At 42.0% G+C, this 21301-nt stretch overlaps 1 protein-coding gene across 4 annotated transcripts in view; it reads right to left on the bottom strand.

The window, feature by feature from the left end:
- The window catches only part of RARB (retinoic acid receptor beta), a 432877-nt gene that overhangs the window by 162219 nt on the left and 249357 nt on the right, over window positions 1-21301 (bottom strand). The gene's annotated exons all lie outside the window — the stretch shown is intronic.

Below are 21301 nucleotides of genomic sequence, written 5' to 3'. Positions count from 1 at the left end.
AGACATGGTTAAATTTGACAAGATAGTTTGGGCCTTAAAAAAAGAGACAGGGAGGTTGAGGACCGCCTAATCACTCTGTATTGCAGCTACACCTGTCTGGGCTCTCAGCCAGCAGCAGAAATTATTCCTGAGACCGACTTTTACCATAGGAAGTAATGTCATATTTTCCTAAGGGACTATGACACCTTCAACACCTACATTTCATTTTTATAATATGCTTTCTTGCTCCAAGGAACATGGTCGAAAATTATGTCATAGGTTGTTTTAGGTGACGTTTGTAACAGACAGTGCTTTAGATCACGATTTTCCAGGACATACTAAGATAGCTTATGACAGGTTCAAATAAATTCTCCCTTAAAATCACTTAACGGGCCGACATATCTAACTACTTATTAATGATGTGAACTGAGAGACATCCGAAATGGAAGGCATTAAGTGAACAAATGCTGTAACCCGCCTCAGGAGTCGCGTGTAGATGAAGCTAATTACATCGCAATACCAAGGTCCCTGAAGAGCTTATCTCCACACCAAATGATTCAGTCCCATATTCCACTTCCAATCAGGATTTCCATAACTCTTAAAAAGCAATTGTTGCACTAACAAATGACATTCCATTATCTGTTCAAATTTCCTGCACCCATAGTGGATTAAAACAGGAGCACTAAAATGTTTATCATCTCAGATACACAATTCTTTGCTTATATACTGTATATATATTTGAAAATCACATTGGTACCATTCCTTACAGAAAACAGGGGGGAAACTGTGGTGGAATATTTTTAAAAGATGATGATGAAATTACTCTGTCACATGGGAATTTTTGCCATTCTTCTGAGATCTGAGAAAGCTCAAGGGTAAAGACACCAGAATGTAACCTCTTTTGCAACAAAGTAATGTACTTACTCGGTTATACTTTGCTGCAGAGAAGTGTTTTTTGTTTTATTTGGTTGATATTTTATAGGTAGACACACTAGTGGACTCAGAAAGCTCTGAAACCAATTTAATCCTCATCATGTGAGTTTCCTTTGTTCCTAAAAACTAAAATGCCCTGAACCTGCAGAAAACTGTGTGAGGAAGTGATGGGAGGGCATGGGTTTTGCTCCAGACGGACGTGGATTTGAATCCCTCTTCTGACACTTACTAAGTTAGTGACCATAGAGTTTTTGTTCCTTCTCTGAGTCCTAAGTGTTTCCTAGGACAATGCAGACGATCCTAGAATTCCTGTTGGTGAACGAGAGACACTGTTTGCAACTTGCCTGGCACACGATGTTTCATAAGTGATGGTCAACCCAGACCCCCCCCCATCCTCCCACATTTCCCTTCCACCTTCCTTAATCTTGGACAGTGGCTCTTAACCAACACTGATTTTGCCCCCCAAGAGACATTTGGCAATGTCCGGAGAGATTCTGGCTGTCATAACTGGGGGCGACTACTGACATTTAGTGGGTAGAGGCCAGCGATGCTACTAAACATCCCACAGAGTACCCCAATGTTCGTTGCAAGCACTATTCACAGTAGCCAGGACACGGAAGCAATCTAAATGGCCATCAACAGATGAATGGATAAAGAAGATCTGGTACATATATACAATGGAATACTACTCAGCCATAAAAAGAAACGAACTTGGGTCATTTGTAGAGACGTGGATGCATCTAGAGACTGTCATACAGAGTGAAGTAAGTTAGACAGAGAAAGAGAAATTTTGTATGACATACATGTGAAATCTAAAAAAATGGTACAAATGAACTTATTTACAAAACAGAGAGAGTCACAGATGTAGAAAACAAACTTATGGTTACCAAGGGGGAAAGGGCTGGAGGGATAAACTGGGAGATTGGGATTGACATATACACACTACTATATATAAAACAGATAATTAATAAGGACCTACTATGTAGCACAGGGAAATCTACTCAATACTCTATAATGACCTATATGGGAAAAGAATCTGAAAAAGAATGGACATATGGGGACTTCCCTGGCGGTCCAGTGGTTAAGACTTTGCCTTCTCAGGTAGGGGGTGTGGGTTCAATCCCTGGTCGAGGAGCTAAGATCCCACATGCCTCATGGCCAAAAAATCAAAACATAAAACAGAAGCAATATTGTAACAAATTCAATAAAGACTTTAAAAAGGAAAAAAAAATGGTTATATGTATAACTGATTCATTTTGCTGTACACCTGAAACTACCACAACATTGTAAATCAACTATATGCCAATAAAAATTTAAAAATAAAACAAAATAATATAAAATAAACAACAAGTTTGTCCTGTATAGCACAGGGGACTATATTCAATATCCTGTAATAAACCATAATGGAAAAGAATATGGTAAAGAACAGATATATGTGTATGTAAAACTGATTCACTTTGCTGTACACCTGAAACTAACAACACTGTAAATCAACTATACTCCAATAAAAATTAAGCAAAAACAAACAAAAAACATGCCACAGTGCACAGGACAGCTCCCTCCCCCTCCCCAGACAACAACAATGAACTGTCTGGCCCAGATTAGAAACAGTGCTGAGGTTGAAAAACCCTGCTCTAGGGTAAGGAGACTACTTATGGGAAGACTTTAGGACAAAAAAACCCAGCCTCTTGGAGCACAGAGACAGAGGTGGGAGCTCAGTGCCTGACACTGCCTCTTACTACGGTCACTTCACCTTCCTGAGCCTCAGTTTCCTAACCTGAGAAATGGGGATGACAAGTGTGTGTACCGCACTGCAGCGTTTACACATTGTAAACGACACAACTCTATATTCGAGGACTTGTTTGTTAGAATATTTGGGAACAGGTGGGCGAGCCAAATCGTGATGTGACTAATGCCTTAGAAGATGATGGGAAATTCTACAGAGTCAAGTCAAACAAAAGCAATACGACAGGGACTTCCCTGGCGGCTCAGTGGTTAAGAATCTGCCTTCCCATGCAGGGGACACGGGTTCGAGCTCTGGTCCCGGAAGATCCCACATGCCGCGGAGCAACTAAGCCCGTGTGCCACAACTACTGAGCCCGCGTGCCATAACTACTGAAGCCCACGTGCCTAGAGCCCGTGCTCCACAACAAGAGAAGCCACCGCAATGAGAAGCCTGCGCACCGCAACAAAGAGCAGCCCCTGCCCACTGCAACTAGAGAAAGCCCGCACACAGCAACGAAGACCCAACGCAGCCAAAAATAAATAAATAAATATTTTTAAAAAGAAGAAGAATACGACAACAGTATTAACAGCGACCGTCATGGGGCATCTACCGCGGGCTAGCTGCCAGCCCCATTCTGTTCTAAGGATTTGACATATATTAATTCATTTGGTCCCCATAACAGCTCTATGAGAGACCTCGTCTTAGTATCTCTAAAAAATACTTCCAGGCAAGAAACTGGAGGCACAGGCTGGTGAGGGAACTGGCTCGAGGCCATCCAGAGGGGAGCAGATAAGCAGGAATTGGCACGCAAGTGGTCTTGGGCTCAAGAGAATGGGTGTGACCCCGGGGGTGACATCCTGTCTTGTGATCGTGCACAACTTCTTTGGCAAGAGGCTGGTAGAGTCCCTGGCAGCAAGTCTGAGAAAATACAGACCACGTCAAGCAGACCCATGCAGTCATCCTGGCATAAGGAGCAAAAGTAAAACTGGAAAACTAAAAAGGAAAGAAGCTAAAGGGACAGAAAGAATGCCCTTTCTTCTTTCCAGTCAAAGCAATAAAGTAGGAAAGTCCCCAGAGGCAAACACAGGAATGAGGAGGCACACATCCCGGGCCCACGAAGCCCTCCCACACCTTCCCTGCCAAGAAGGCAGCCCCAGCGAGCCGGGTGGCAGCAGCTCAGACCAGGTTCCAAGGGCCTCTGGCGGCAGTCCAAGGGCGTGTAACTCCACGCTGTCCGGCACGGGTAACTCAGGCCACATGTGGCCCGCTCCACCGCCAGCTTCGGGGCTTTGCTGGGCGGCGAGAGGAGAGCTCAGGTCCCCGTCCCTGGGCTGCTTCTCCAGCTTTCACCAGTGGGCCACTTACACTCCCTCAACCAGAATGTACCTGGCACAAGAATGCAACCCGAAGTTGTGCACTGGCTCTTCTGTCCCCGTCTGCAGGGTTGGGATGCCTCAGGAAGACCTGGATCACTCCCTCCCAAGAGGACCAGGGTATGGGGGGCGACCAGAAGCATCCCCACCGAACCTTCTAGCGGACTAACATGACGGCTCTGTTAGTGCTGGAGATGAGCATCACACACCAGCTCAAAAGGACCCACTGGGGATATCTTAGTTTAAAAGATTCTTAATTTTCTACATGGAATTGTTCAGATTACAGACAGAAACGCTCTAACATGGTTGATTTTTTTTTTTCTTCCTTCATAACAGTGATTTCTCACTATTTCTTGATGTGAGAAGGTTGATCTTGTCAAAGTGCTTTCATTTTAGTTCTTAGAAAAGAAATTGCTAAGCAAACTGATGGTTACCAAAGGGTGAAACGCTGGTGGGAGGGATAAATCAGGAGCTTGGGATGAACACACCCACACGACTATATATAAAATAGATAACCAACAGGAGCCTACTGTATAGCACAGGGAACTATATTCAATACTCTGTAATAACCTAAATGGGAAAAGAATCTAAAAAACAGTGGACAGATGTACATGAATAACTGATTCACTTTGCTGTACACCTGAAACAAACGCAACATTGTAAATCAACTATACTCCAATAAAATAAAAAACAAACAAATAAAACAAAACAAAACACCCTCACAGAAACACTCAGGATAATGTTTGACCAAATATCCGGGCACCCCGTGGCCCAGACAAGTTGATACATAAAATTCACCATTACAAGTTTCTTTTTGGGGGGATGAAAGTGTTCTGAAATTAGATAGTGGTAGTGGTCCCACAACTCTGTGAATACACTAAAACCCACTAAATTGTACACTTTATAAGGGTGAACTGAATGATATATAAATTATATAAAAGAAAAAAAGAAATTGCTAAGGAAACCTTGAAAAAATAATTCAAAGACATTTTTACCACCTGTCAGCAGGCCCCAAGGCTCAGGTCTTTTTGGATATTCCTTCCTTCAGGGAACTTCCCATCTTTAAAGACAAGCTGAAGCATGTGGTTGGAAGTGTGAACTCTGGGGCCTGCCTTCCTGGGTTCAAATCCTAACTCCCCTACCTACTAGCTGTGTGGCTTTGGGCAAGTTACTTAGTGTCTCTGAGTCTCCATTTCTCCTTGTACAAAATGACATCCTATCCAGCACTGGATCATCGTGAGCATTAAATGATGAATCACTGTAAAGCACTGGGCCCACTGCCTGTCGCACAGGGGGCACAAGCAGAGTTACCATCATCGCAGAATCAGGGGTAGTGCCTGTGCTGACGAATCTCGACACGATTCACCTCCCATCTTCCTCCTAAGCAGTAGTCTCAAGTCTTGATTTGCTGACTTTTGCTTCCATTTTCCCTCTCAAAACACTACTTGTCCCTGCTGAGAAGATTCCCCCACAAGCAAATGTGAGCAGAGCACTTTGTGTCAGCTCTGCTCCCGCACACTCCCACTCAGCGGTCGCGTCCCTCCCAGCCTCTGCGCATCACCCAAAGGACCACCACAGCCCTCTCCTCGTGGCCCATCCCCAATCCATGTGCATAGACTCCTCAGAAACAGCTTCTTGAAACTCCTCCTTCTCACGGCGATCTCCCCTTTGGGAGCCTTCCACAGCTGCTGGAACCCAAAGTCGCAAACCTTTGCATGGACCGATGGGGGGCCGCGTGGATGGGGCCAGGATTATTAGCCAGCAACATCCAACTGCTGACATGTATTTATTGAGCACCTGGCAAGGCCAGACACCGTGCTAAATGCTGGGTTAAAAAGAAGTTAGAAGACACCATTCTTCGCCCACACAAACTGACAACTAAAAATACCAGACAGTAAAGATGGTCCCAGCTGGAGGCTGGGATCCGATGGTGCCCTAGGCTGCCATGACCGGGCATGTCACGAGCACACAAAGGCTTCGGCTGACTTGCCTTTAAATACTCAGTGCGTAAAAGTACACAGCAGGTGCTTAATAAATGTTGGTTGAAAAATGAGTGAAAGAATGAAATCTGCATAGAAATCCTTGCATAGTTATCCTAGGCATTATCAAATACATGATGACCGTTTCAGCCAATTCAGCAGATCTGCCAACAGCACACATTACCTGGTACTGGAGGATTCCAGGTGTGTTTTCGTCCCATTCCCTCACTTGCTCCCTCAGGGCAAAAGTGTGAAGAAGAGCAGGGATTATTATCATTGTCTAATTTTTACTCTTCATTATTTATAGGAGGAAACTGAAGCTTAGAGAAGTTAAAGGACTTGGCCAAGGTCACAGAGTTCGGACACAGCTTGATCCAGAACTGGCCTCCTGAATCCACCTACATTATTATAACCGAGAAACAAAGCACTCATTTCTATTTGAAGCCGTCCTACTGATTTTTTAACGTTTTAAGACAAGATCAGTAAACTCTTTCTGTAAAGGACTAGACAGTAAATATTTTAGGCTTTGTGAGCCATATGGTCTCTGTCACAGCCACTCAACTCTGCTGCGGGAGGGGGAGCAGCTACATACACGACATAAATGAGTGGGCGTCACATGTTCCAATAAAACTTTATTTACAAAAAAACAGGCTGCAGACCAGATATGGCTCAGTTTCCTGACCTTGCTTCCTTGCTTTAAGATAAAGGAAATTAAAACTATTCCTTCTTAGAGTAACTGCACATGTACTATAAAATCCATGCTTTTCTTTGCTTCTAGGGCAAAGACAGAATATGATAGCCGTATGTTACAGAGATGAGGGAAATAGTTTAAGGATGCTAAGTACTACAGTGTATACAGTATTTATATACACTATAAATGTGTAAGGTCTGCACATTTCCCTCAAAACTAACCTCATGTACACATTTTTATTAGTTAGGGAGGTCACTATGTCTATCGTAAATACATTTTAAAATTCCTTCCTACATATTCCGTCTATTGGGATTATTTTTCATGCCCTGTTCCCTGGCCTAGAGCCAGGGAGAATATGGGAGTTTTAATACCTTTAATCCATTACATGGATTCTTTCAGAGCTCCATAAGACAAAATAAAAAGCACTCTCATGGTCACATATGCAATAAACCTGATATGCCACTTAATATTTCATGTCCCATTTTATTTTTCACTTGTGACGGTTTCCAGCTCTCAACGTGCAAAATGACATCATTTCAGCCATCTTTTTGCTCCAGTTTTTTGTTGTTGTTGTTTAGAGAACTCCTGACAATTCATAGACAAGAAATCTCCCTGTGGACTTTGAGGGGTGATGATTATTGCTCCCTGACATTCTGAATATGTATTGAAATGTGTTCGCTGACACATGCCACCCAGTTTATGGCACTGTGAATTGATTAGGCCATGTTAACTTTGTATCGAAGAAGAGGTGTGCATGTATTTCTAGTTAGCATGTAGCTGGTTTCCAAAGATGGCTTGCCCAGTGACCCACACACCTCCAGGGAGCCACACCATTGTGTAGGCCCTTCCCCTTCAACCTGGGCTGCTACTGGGATTGCTTTTTGATCAAAAGGACGTGGTAAAAATAACACTGTTACACACGGGACTAGATCCTAAGAGGCCTTGCAGCTCCCATCTGGGTTTCTTGGAATGCTCATTCTGGGGGAAGCCATGTGAAGAGCTCAGGGACCACCATCCTGTAAGGAAGCCCATGTCACAAGAGGAGGCCACGGAGAGAGAGAGGTCCACGCAGCCTCCAGCTGCTCCAGAAACCTCAGCCGAGGAACTGGACATGGAATCAGGAGCCATGGTGAACATCGGCCTTGTCTGGCCCTAAGAGGAGTTCAGCCCCGGAACCATCTGACTGCAGCCACATGAAAGATCCCAAGTGAGACAGAAACTTGAAAGTGAATAATAAATTGTGTTTTAAGCCACTAAGTTTTGGGTTGCTCTGTTCCATAGCAATACATAACTGAAATTGATTCTATAGTTATCATTAATTGAAGATGATTTATCTGGAGCCATGAAGAACCTGTGGAAAGAGTCCACCCTGACTCTTTTAGAACCTGGGAGACAGTAATTTGACATCACTTTCACGGTCCAAGCTCTGCACGCATTTCTGCCAGTTACAAGAGCAATGGAGTAATTCCATCTAAAAATAAGCAACTAGGGAATTCCCTGTCAGTCCAGTGGTTAGGACTTGGCCTTCTACTGCTGGGGCCCTGGGTTCCCTGGTCAGGGAATTTAGATCCCGCAAGCCATGCGGCATGGCCAGGAAAAAAAAAAAAACATTAACTAAGAAATTCTGGATAAAAAGGAGCATGATAGTTGCTCAGCTATGAATTCAAAGACTGTGATGATTAAGATATACTATAACAGAATAAGGCTCTTAAAAAATTAAAAAGTCTCCTATAACGCAATGGGTCTTTTTTCTTCAAATTGCTTATAAAACTCATTCATATCCCCCTGAGCCCACCTGCCTGTCACCTGCACACGTGCCCTCTTTTATTTTGAGATGCAGATGTCTGCTTATTGGGTCGTTGTGTTTTTATTTGTTCCTCCAGAGGATGGATTGACTTCCCCTCCCCATACTGGACACTGCAATTCAAAATAATAGCAACAACCCTGCAAGTAATGGTTAGGAATACTCACTTGATACCCACTAAAGGAGGGTTTCGATCACTAGCTCTCAGTTACCTTTTGAGAAACATCTGTTTCACATGAGCCTGTTTAAAGTGCATACATCTGTAAATAATAAGCCTGTGTGTGCACATAATTTAATGAATTAGGACATAAAAAGGAATTGAACAGTAGGGGCACAGCAATTAGAGTAAATGCCCATTTTGTTAAAAATGTATTGTTTCCAGCTTTCACTTGGAAACCCTTTTATTAGACTGCGGGTTCTGGGGCTTCCAACCTTCCTCATTCCCCCTCCCTGCAAAGGACATGGGAGTTTACTTTGCAGAGTTGGCAGAAGAAAGGAAACCCACGTCACACAAAGCTGAGAGGGGAACTTTGACCCGCTTTCTCCTACTTCATGGATCTGGGCGCCTGAACTGCTCTGTATCTGGGCATTCTCATCTGTAAAATGGAGCAATAACAGTGCCTTTCTTTTCAGGCTGCTGTGACAATGAGGTGACAGAATTCACTTTATGCACTTGGTACAATATGCAGATAATATGTACTTAATAAATATTAATTAGGATGATGGCGGTTGTTTCATTTTAATAGAAATCAGTCACAACTTGAAACTATTCAGGAGGGAAAAAAACCTTGGTTCAAAACTTTCTTCTGACTGAATAGACTTGTGGTTGCCAAGGGGGAGGAAGGGTGGGGGAGGGAAGGATCGGGAGTTTGGGGTGATCAGATGCAAACTATTACATAGAGAATGGATAAACAACAAGGTCCTACTGTACAGCACAGGGAACTATATTCAGTAACCTGTGATAAAACATAATGGAAAAGAATATGAAAAAGAATATATATATGTATAACTGAGTCACTCTGCTGTACACCAGAAACTAACACAACATTGTAAATCAACTATACTTCAATAAATTTTTTTAAAAAGTTTCTCTTGATTGTTAATTTGGTCCTATTTCTATTTAATTTCTTCATCCCATTTCTAGGGATGGACAAAAAAAAGAAGGAAGGGAGGAGTGGTAATGTGAACGGGAAGTACCATCGGAGATTCTATTCCAAGGATATCAAAGCGAGTGCCAGAAGCCCAAGGAAATACCACGTTCTCATATTTTCAGGCCAATTTTTCAGCTGACACGTTTGTAAGGGCTTGCCATCACGGCCAACGTGGGCCTCCCAAGTTCTAACCACTCCCTACAGTTTACTTCAGGTGTTTTGAGTGACCCCAAAATATACAAATAAGCAAGAGCAGAGACCACTTGAGATGTTCTGAATTTCAAGTTCGTGTTCACTGAACTATACTGAGATATCTCCTGAGCACCTACTGTGCGCCCGGCACTGGGTTACTAAGCAGAACACACATATACGAGCAGAAGGTGCTCGGGGGAGAGAAAGCGTGGCATTTTCGAGAACACACACTGAGGCTTCCACAGAGTATGGTCTGTTCCTCTCTGCCTCCCTGCAGTTTAAAATGTTTAAGTAGAGTTGAAAGTAGCTGGAAAAGGTTGGGAGATACTCTATATCCATTTGAAAACCACGCAGGTGTGGAGCACAGGACTAGGATTTGTATTCTCCCACAATAGAACTGCTGCAAGAAACAGACCTCAAGTCCAGCCCACTGGGATTCTGGGAAAATCCTGGTTGAGCTCTGCAAAATAAGTGTAAGCAAAATAAGTGCTAAGTATTTGGCAAGCCCCAGAAAAAAGGGTTCCTCCCAGAAGGAAAACAAGTTAAACAATGACTGAAATCACTACCCTCCAGCATTCTGTTTACATTCTCCTGCAGTCTATTTACCCTCTACATAAAGAGATAATTAGAGCTCCTGAACAGCAGTAGAGGAGAGAATAATAGAGACTAAAGGAAAAGGGAAATAAAGAGAATGCACAAATACTGAAAAAATATTAATAGCTGAGTATATAGAGCTATGTTGTTCAATGCAGTAGTCACTAGCCACATGTGGCTATTGAAAGTTAAATGAACTAGAATTAAATAGAATAAAAAATTCAGTTCCTCAGACATACTGGCCACATTTCAGGCGCTCAATAGGTCCACATGACCAGCCATCACCGTACTGGACAACACAGAATTACCGATGGTTCCCGTCCTTGCAGAAAGTTCTACTGTAGAGTGCCGGTATCTGGGACCTTAAGGGGTGGTGTGCTTGAACAGCTATATCCATGGACTCAACCATGATTAACTGAGTGCTGACCAGGTATTTACTAGCTGTACTAATAGCATGCGACCATATTGGGAAGACAGAGGTAAAGGACACCGTATCTGACCTCAAGAGACTTCCCAGGTTAGTAAGGGAACCCAGTCTATAAAACAACACACACTAAAAAGGAGAAATGAGAAGAAACAGAAAACAAACCTGGTAACTTTAATGGTCAATATGGTAGTAAGTATCCAAGGGTTCCCTGTAAAATTCTTTCAACTTTCCTGCATTTAAACATTTTTTCATAGTAAAGTATTGGGGGAAAATTATTTACTGAGTATTAGGTCTCAGTACTTTAAAGAAACTCTCTTATTTAAGTCTATGGTAAGCTTGCAAGGTAAGTGTTATGGATCAATGGTACAGATGAAAACCACTGAGGCAACAGCAAAGGCAGTGCATGAAGAGTGCCAGCTCCACTGTACCACGCTATACACAGAGGAACGCGTGGAGCATCCACCTAGAACCCAGTACATGACCCGCAGACAGTCACTTCAGTTAGCCCATCTGTCTCCTCAAAATCCATAATTCAACAACTAGATTTCAAACAAAAGAAACAGGTAGAACACGGTATGTAAAAATCCCAAGTACAGAACAATATATTGCACTTAAAATAGCAGTCACCCCTTCATATCTTTGGGGCATTGGTTTCAGGATCCCCATGGACAACAAAATCTCTGGATGCTTAAGTCCCTCATATAAAATGGCGTACTATTTGCGTATAACCTACACATCCACCATATACGTCTCTAGATGACTTACAATGCCTAATACAATGTAGGCGCTATGTAAATAGTTGCAAATACAATGTAAATACTGTGTAAATAGTTGCCAGCTGTGCAGCAAATTCAAGTTTTGCTTTTTGGAACTTTCTGGAATTTTTTTTCTGAATATTTTCCATCTGAGATTGGTCAAATCCGCAGATGTGGAACCTGTAGATATGAAGAGCAAACTGTGTTTCAAACCACTGAACTAAGAGCATTATGTGAGAGGCTAGTCATCATCATCTTGATCCACATAAACTTCATTAAATAGTCAGTTTTCATAGGTTTGGGACCGTCTAAACAAACTACGTGGCAAATACCAAAATATCAATTTTTCAGTGTCTCCTGGAAACTTTTCTGTTTTTTTTTTTCTTCCTGTTTTTCCAGTAATGGAAGATGCAATAGTGCTGGCTGACTAGGAGGTACCACCACCGGTACCCATCTCCAGACAAGAGTTCTGAGTGAACCAGAAGAACAAGAAAACCTTCTTTCTCATCTCTCACCTCCCTGCAATTCTTCAGCAAACCCAAGACTGATCCCGACCCCGCCTCCTGTGAGCCATAGAGGGACCAGGCCAGCACAGACACTAACTACAAACAGGATGGAACACAAGAGTAAATAGCCTCCTGGTTTCTTCCACAATTTAAAAGGCTGTGGCTTCTATGAAAGAAATAATGTCATCAGAGGAAATTCTGTGGGACAGTTCTTCACCTCTCTCTCTCTTTTCCACCTTTTCCCAAAACCAAAGCACTCCATGGTTCCTTCTTGGTATTACTGGGGCATAACTATCTTCCAGGAAGTCTTCACTCGGCTCTCAGGTGACAGGGTCAAACTGCTGTCAAACTCACCTTCTCTGAGCCTCAAGTTCCTCTTCCGTAAAAAGAGGCAAATTGTACCTGCTTCACAGGATTGCTTGTGATAATGAGGTAGGTACAGTCATTAGAGTAGAATCTTGTTAAAAATTTAACCAGCCCAGAAAGCAAACTAAACACCCCACCACAGCTCTTTAAGTTGGTCTCTAATATCAGAAGACAATCATTTCTTTCGTGTTCTAGGGCATGGTTGTGATGACCATGGGGACCAAAGATGGCTGCGTGTTTTTGGTCCCTCCCCATGGACACGTAGCCGTACTGAAGGCGAGCTGGCCCGTGCCGCTCCCCCGACAGCAGGTGGTGACAGTGATGGCACGCCAGCTCTGCCCCAGCCTTTCCGAGGCCTGGGAGCTTCCACACCCCCCCTCTCGGAATATTGCCACTATGCAGAGAGAAGCGCAAGGCACACGCAGCTACCTCAGGTGACAGCCCGGCTGAGCTCTCTGCCACCAACCAACATCCACTGCCAGTCCTGGGCACCAGCAGTGACAGACTTCCAGCCCATTTTAGCCCTGGGAGCTGTAGCCTCATCTGACATCATGTGGAGCAGAAGATCTGCCCAGCTGAGCCCAGTCCACCCACAGAATAATGAGATAATACATTGTTAGGTCACTACGTTTGGGGGCAGTTTTTTACACAGCAAGATGTCACAAAAACAATCATAAAGAAAGAAGTGATACAACAGCCAAGACATGGAAGCAACTTAAATGTCCATCAACAAACAAATGGATAAAGAAGATGTGGTACATATATACACAGTGGAATATTACTCAGCCACAAAAAGGAAATAATGCAGCAACATGGATGGACCTAGAGATTATCATACTAAGTGAAGTTAAGTCAGAAAGAGAAAGACAAATACCATATGATATCACTTGTATGTGGAATCTAAGTTTTAAAAAATTACATAAATGAACTTATTTACAAATCAGAAACAGACTCACAGATTTCAAAAACAAACTTATGGTTACCAAAGGGAAAACGTGGCGGGGAGGGATAAATTAGGAGCTTGGGATTAACATATGCACACTACTATATAAAATAGGTAACCAGCAAGGACCTACTGTATAGCACACGGAACTCTATTCAATATCCTGTAATAACATATATGGGAAAAGAATCTGAAAAAGAATGGATATGTGTATACGTATAACTGAATCACTTAGCTGGACACCTGAAACTAACACAACACTGTAAATCAACTATACTCCAATAAAATTTTTAACTGATTTAAAAATATATATAATCTAATAGACCTAACCCCCAAAGAACATTATTTAACAGACACTCGAAACATCCATATGAGTCTTCAAGAAGCAAGTTCAGAAGGTATGCACTTATTCCACTGCGTAGCTTAAAATTCCGCATCATAAACTGCACTTAGAATGTACCTCTGCAGCCTACCCCCAGAAAAACTTCTTTCCTGCTCCTTATGACAAAAATGCGTAACCTATGTGATCCTCCTCTTACGCACCAGCTCTGGTTCTCAGTGGGTTTTAGTTCTTTCTGTAATCAAACTCAGGTTCAAAGTCCTGAGGAGATTGTGTTTGTGTTACAGGGGGCTGTGTCACAGTGACATGTATACAAGCGTCTCCTGTACATTGTGAGTCCAGAGAGCAGGGACCACATGGGCTTCATCTTGGTGTGTCCGTCCCGTTCCCCTGCCTCCCACCAACCCCTGAACACATCAGGGAGCCTGGCACACAGCAGACATCCAAGAGCCATTTGTTGAACAGGACTCTGCAAGATGGAATCCATCAGTGAGTAATCGAAATGTACTGGCCCCTGACAGCATCTCTGGGCAAAGTGTACCGTGACCACCTGGAAGGTGACAATGCTCAGGTGTAAAAGCCAATTATTTGTTCCAAATGGATGCCACTGCATCCAGGACCACAGTGCTGTCCCACTGTGACAAATAGGAAGGATGGTCCCCCGGGTGATGGGCCACAGTCAGAGGAACCATTTCACAGAGGAAAGAGACGCCAACTCGACAAACACGGTCGCTGTCAGTGAAGGCATGCAAGCCTCAGTGTCAGGCTGAAACCAGAGAAGCTCTACTCAGGGACCTCTGTGTGTTTTCTGGGCAGAGTAGAATCCTCATTTACGTTAGCTATTATATTACAAATCCTGCAGTGTCCCAAGTCATGGCCGTAGACATCGATCCCATGTCAAGGCAGGCTGTTTCTCAGCCCATGGGCAGCGCGTGGACCACAGATGGAGAGATGCTCGCAGGGTAATGCATGTGCGTGAGCGGGCAGAGAGGCCGCCGTAAAACTCTCAGAGTGACAACTCCACAGCCTCTGGGCTGAGGGCAAGGAACTCACTACCCCTACCTCTCTAGAGCGCTCTCCTTGTACAGGTGGCAGGATAACCTCTGTGAGCCCGTTTAGGACTTGTGCCGCTAGAAACCCAACACGGGTTTCTGGAAACTCTGGCCCAGGAAGCAGAAAGACAGCCTTCATCTGCATCCTCCGACTTTCTCAGCAAATCCAAACCCGTTCATCCTGTCTCTAGTTCCTATTGTTTCCTCTGATAAGCAGGGCCCCAGTGAACAATTAAAGCTTTCAATAAATAATCTCTAAGCACATTCATTTGATTGACTGTTATTTGATACAGCAGTTAGTTTCAATGGGGCAGTTAATATTGATCACATAAAGTACTCCAGACAAACATGAAACAGTTCCAGAACTCCATGGATTATTACCCTTTATCTGCCAGTCATCCGGGTTACTTGTAATGGTCACGGAATTTAAAATCAATAATAACAATTAGTGTTCTGTACACCAAAACAGATGAATCATGTGAAATGGGTTTTCATATAAGATCAAAGGTAAAGTGTGCCTATCACGTGGGAGAAGGCTCTCTGAGTTTCCAGGACACACTTGGCAAGGTACTTTCAGGCAAGTCTTCAACACAGCCAGCGAGACAGAAAGAACGGTATTTAGGAGATGTAATCATCAAAACGCATGTGAAACCCCTGACTGTCTTAATCCAAAAAGATGAAGGGTAAAAGATAAAAGTGATCAAAATGAATGCTAACACACGTAGTTAAATTAATGGGACTGGCAATTTACTTCCTCTGAGATACGCTTCTAGCTACCTTTTCCCACTTCTGATTCACAGGCATTAATTGTGATTTTTTTGGTAATAAAATGGCAACAACGGTATTTTAGCTCCACAGCACCACTACTGTAATGTCTAGATAATTAAAATGCAAAGCAACAGAGAAATGTTTCATCATTAAACTGTAACCATCGCACTATGTGAAATCATCCATCCCAAAGACTTGTTTTTCATCAATTATTTGTTATTTATCTGATGTAAATATAAGGACTAATTAAAATGTATGCCTTTTTACACAGCTTCTTGTCATTAAAGCCAATGAAAGCATTCTGAGGACCATAATGAAATAATTATGTTTGCCTTTAAGAATTCTCTTCAACAACACATGGCAGTACTGAGCTAAATTAAAACATCAGGAACTAAATTTCGCTTGCCTCCATTTCCATTTTAGTTAATTATACCCCTAAGGTTTCCAATAGGCCAGACCCTAAAAAATCTTTTGAAGCTGAAACAGCCTTCAGATCATCAGCCTTTTTATAATCATGAACTCTGATAAGACAAAGGTACTGTAGCCCCCAAAGCTTTAATATTTTTGAGAAGAGGTATTTGTTACTGAGGTCTTCGTTTGCTCTGAAAATTAGGGAAGTATTAGGATAAATGTGATCCAAAGCTTCGTTTTCAGGTTAGCTGATACACTCATCTTATCTGGTCTTACCTGCATCATTTCTACCACAGTATTTTGAATTTAGCTATTTTTTTTTCCTGATTTGATAACATTTAATCAGTGGTGAAGAGTAATTGATCAATATCAACAACAAAAACAAACATTTCACTATATCTGAGTCGAATCAGGAGAATAACTCCTTATTCAATACTCAAAGTTAAAAAAAACAAAACAAAGAGCAATCTTTAAGAGTAGACTGTGAAGACATGAACTTGAAAAAATAAAATAGGACCCTTTCATTAGAATTTCTCCTTCTCCAGACCTCAAATTGGTGACACTTGTAAAGGTAAGAAATAGTAAAAAAAATTTTTTTAAATCTGAGTTTAAGACAAAAGGAAGAAGGGAAGAGGAAAGGAAAAACTGCCAGGCAGTTTCAGGGCTGGTGGCAAATGCAGTGGCTTTCACCTGCTGTCAGATGATGCCAATGGGGTGGGAACGCGGTGTTTAGAAAAGTAAACAGGAGTCCCAGGGATTAACTCTGACAATGTGAATTCCGCCCATCTGGTTCTGTGTGGAGAGTCAGCAGGGTTCACGGGGGATGATATTTGACTGCTGGATAGACTGTCTTCTGAGACATCAGAGGGAAACTGTTGACAGCTGCGAAACAAAGATCTAGTACATGACAACCTAAAATTGCAGTTATAATCTCAGAATCTGCTTTTATTAAAACCACACCCAAGTCAGTCTTTGTTCCATTTAGAGAAATTTCCTTTCAGGAATGAGGGACATTGTCACCCACGATCAGCCTTGTTAAAATCAGCTCCCCTCCCGCCCCGTCCCAGTTTGCTTCATCAGCTGCCGGGGAGTCAGTGCTCTGAGAGAGGAAACACTCAGCAAGGCTGGGTCACCTCCTGACGTCAGTTCCTGTTATCCTGCCTTATCGTGCTGGGGACCAGGAGTCTTATCTTACTGAATGGCCCCCCTTTCAGCTCCCCATCCTGCAAGGCCAGAGAAAAAGCAAGTCAGCGGTTCCACTGCCTGTCTGAATTCCCATCTAAGAAGCTCTGAAAGCTCCAGATAAATAATAGAATACTTGCAGGCTCACCCTCTACGGCTGCCTAGGTGGAGAGAACTTTTGCAACTTTATTTTTTATTCATCGGAAGGGGTTTAGGGGCTGGGATGGGATGGGAATCATGCATCTTAGTGATGAAGCAAAGGAGGCGGGAAGGAAAAGAGCATTCAGGGCGACATATTGAGTGATTAGATTGTGTTATTAGATCTTACAGATGGGCAGGTTATCTCATCTCCTATTTAACAAGAGGTGCTTGGGCCAAGCCACTTACAGACAGGATACTGATAAATCTGAAACTGGAGTTAACTCTCCTTTCTCCATCACCTCCAACTCCAACTTTTTACGAAGAAGCTGGCCAAGAACTGATACAGATTTGTTCATAGTGATTCAACGTATAATTCCACCCCTCCCCTCTCCCAATACACACACACACACGCTGGCATCAGAGCCACGGTCATAATACTTAAATCCATATTGCAAGGGACGCCTTCTATTTACAGATCTACATTTTGCCACAAAAGGAATCTGTGTTCAGAAGAATGACCCAGAAGCACAAGGCGATCTTCAGTCATGACAGAAAAATTAAGCTGTGAGTGCTCCAGTTATACTGACCATCAAGTCCAAACAAAGGCTTTCTGTGCCACTCCTGGGTGCAAGGAGCAACCCTAGGAGATGTCATAATATTGAAATATCTGGCATATTTCAATGGCTTATGTGGGAGTTGTGGCAGTATATTTGAAAGTGGGTTATTCTAGAAAATCTGAGATGTATGACTGACATAACTACCCTGTAATTTGAAAGGCAAGATTCTACATTAATATCTTTTGGAAAGGTTTTTAGCCCAGATTTTTCTGATTAACCTTCACCAAAAAACTCCCATTTCCGAGATAATCTAGTTAATTGATAGTTAACTGAATTTATATTAGAACATTTAAAGTATAAAAATGTCATTTAGGGAGAAATTTATTGGCACTTACATGTAACTCAAACTCTATAGAAAATTCTTTTTAAGATGTTCTAAAATGAACAGTGCATTCACTGTTTCGTAAGTCCTGTTCGACTCGAAGAGGTTTCTATTTTGCAACTTGGTTTTGCATCTTCATCTTCCTCGCAGAGAGTAACTTTCTAGTTAAAAAATCCCAGCCTTTAAAAAATTTTTTTCGATTTAAAAAATTCTAAATTCCTTGACAGCAGAATTTATAATCTTCATCATTTATCACATATTTCCCTTCTGAGATTATCTATGCATTACATTTCACAAGAATGTAGAAAGGAGAAAACGGTAAGGTTTTCTTTCTTTTTTTTAGCCATCTCTGGGGCTTAACATGTTGAAGGGAAATTATAAGCACCTGATATCCAGAAGAACTTTCTTTTGTGCTTTAAAGCAAAGTTCATGACAATACCGACTGGTTATATATGGTCAGAGCCCCGGGCTTCCAAAAATGAGAAGAAAACTTCTGGTTCAGGTCAGCGAACCTATCAGAAATTGTGCTGCTGGTCATTTATCTACTAAGAGAAGAAAGGCCTAGTTCCGATGTGAGGGCTTTGCATTTGGGCTGGGAAATCAAATGCTACCAAGAGCCTAAGCTTAAGGGACACATGACTACCTCTCCTAGCATTCTGATCTATTTTTTGGGGAGTCTATCCTTTTCTGGTGATAAAATTTAAACTTCTGCATTTTTTCTTGTAAGTTGCACATCAGTGCTTCCCTACCCAAAGTGCCGAGTTACCTGGGTACTGAAAAAATTTTAGTAATTATTTTTTCCTACAGAGAAGGAAAACTTTGTGATCCTGCACTCCCTGAGATTTAAGTAGAATTCCCTTTTCTTTTCTTCTTTCTGATGGTGTTAGTTACCACTGTCATGTGGCCGAGAAGCAGAAAATTATGTCCTACTTTAGAAAAACAATTGAGCCTTTTCAATGAAATATTTATTCAAAACCCCATTCAGTTCATACGGTGGCTGTCAGCCTTTATTTAGTCTCTCTTTCAGAGGGTATCTTTGATTTTGCCACTTTGACCCCAATTTATATCTCACTAGGAGAGGATTTAGATACTGTTTAATACTTAAAATTCAGGTCCCAGTGCTTTGGAAAGGAGACATCTTTCCTTCCTAAATCATAACATCGATACTGTTTGTTTTTAAAAACAGATTATTTCTCCTTGTTAGAAAAGAAAATCTGTTTTTCCTTTTTTCTTTTGATGTGTTATGAGCAGGGAGAAGACAGGGAAAAGGGCCAAGAAGTTGTCACACTCATGATTTCACTGAAAGCAACTACTATATTTAGACCACAAATATTAGGCTTTATCTTATGCTCACTGAGCAATTAATGCTGAAAACATCTGGAGCAGCCTAAACCCAAGGTAATCCACGAGGCACCTGAAGAGAGACCTAGTGACTCTGACACCTCCAGGGGCCGTCTTAAATCATATTATTTACACCATGTTCCCTTAGTAACTCACTACTCCTGACTTCGAATTTTTAGAGGCAATTCACAGGCCCTACTCCAACCGACAGCTGGTTGGCATATCATTTTTCTGTCTTAAAATTAAAAGGGAAAATAAAGAGAATATTCTAACACCTTTCAAAGAATGCTTCTGGTGTGTTGTACATTCAAAGCGTTTACTCCAATTCCTACACAGACACACCATAAAAAAATAAGTAGGCTCTCAAAGCAGAAAATAGTTTTGGTTAGAATTTAGTACTATTTTTTCCCTTCTGGCCCACTGTTTCCTCTGTGTTAAGAGCACAAACAGATCTGCTTCTTGTCAAAACAGTCATTGAGTAAAATGGAAAAGGTTGCGGTTTTTATGTTTGTACTTATACAAACAGGGCCCTAATATGCGTTAACTTCAAAAGCCCTAACTGGCTGTGCCACCCTGAGGCAAACACCGCGTGGCAGAGCTGTGTCAGAACTTTTATTTATGCTTAAAAACTTAAACCACTTGAACAACTAAACTGACCTGTCCTAAAGCGGTTTGTACGACTCTGCAGGGGCCTGAGCGATATTTACACTCTATTCATTTAACCTGGAGTCCGGGGGTGGGATCCAAACCCTTGTGAAATAGACCACAGTGAGCACTAATTGCCCTGCTTACAAAAATAAGACACTGAAATTTCTGAAATCCCTTTGTCATTTGCCTTTATTTACTTTGTCTAATGCAAGCTTCTTTGATTAGCTGAACTTTGCTGTTATCAACACTTCTTGCTTATCAGCTGGCCCTAGGTGAATGACACATTCACCACTAGCCTCTCCCCAGATAAGGCAAATCCCTTGTTTAACTTGTTCAAGAACAAACAAAGTTCCCCCCCAAACTCCTGCAACTTAATAGGCACTTTTGGAGAGTTAATTACAAAAGGAAGAATGTCTACTTGTAAAACCTCTACTAGGTCTAATAGCTTGACGCCAGGGTCCTGAGCATTCTTCTTTCCTTTGTTAAAAAACGTTTCATTAAAACTTTCACAAGTTTGAGGGAGCCCTAGTTCCCTAAGATTCCAAATGAAATTGTTCATACTGTTTTAATTGCTACAGAGAGGAGGAGGGTAGGGTCTAAAAGATCTGTTCGTGGGTTGGAAAATTATTTTCTAACAGCTTCTTTGAGCTCTCCAGAAAGAAAATAGGCAGCAGGAAAGAAAAAGCATTTGAGAAGCAGCTGAAAATGAGGACGCCTTCCAAAAATGATATTCTTTTTACCCTGGTTATGGCTCTACGTACGAAATGCTAAGTCAGACAGCTAGACTGTTGGCATCAGATGGTTATTGACTTTTCAGCTACAAACCTGTTGATTTCCTGGACCCCTGAAGCAAGTCTTTATTCTTAAGAAAAAGTTTCAGAAGAGGACGATTTAAATCTTGTCATTGTCCCCTCTCTCTTTTTTCTTCCCTCTCTCTAGATAAGTCATCATGTTATTAGGAAAACTCAATTTCTTCCAGTTAAACTTTGACCTCTTTGAAAACAAAGATTTAAAATGTCATTTTCAGGCTAATGCTCCAATGAATTGTCAAATAAAGTAC

Source organism: Kogia breviceps, chromosome 5 (genome assembly GCF_026419965.1).
Source record: "Kogia breviceps isolate mKogBre1 chromosome 5, mKogBre1 haplotype 1, whole genome shotgun sequence".
Classification (NCBI taxonomy): Eukaryota; Metazoa; Chordata; class Mammalia; order Artiodactyla; family Physeteridae; genus Kogia; species Kogia breviceps.
Note: the sequence above shows the minus strand (reverse complement) of the source record. Positions and strands in the feature narration are given on the sequence as shown.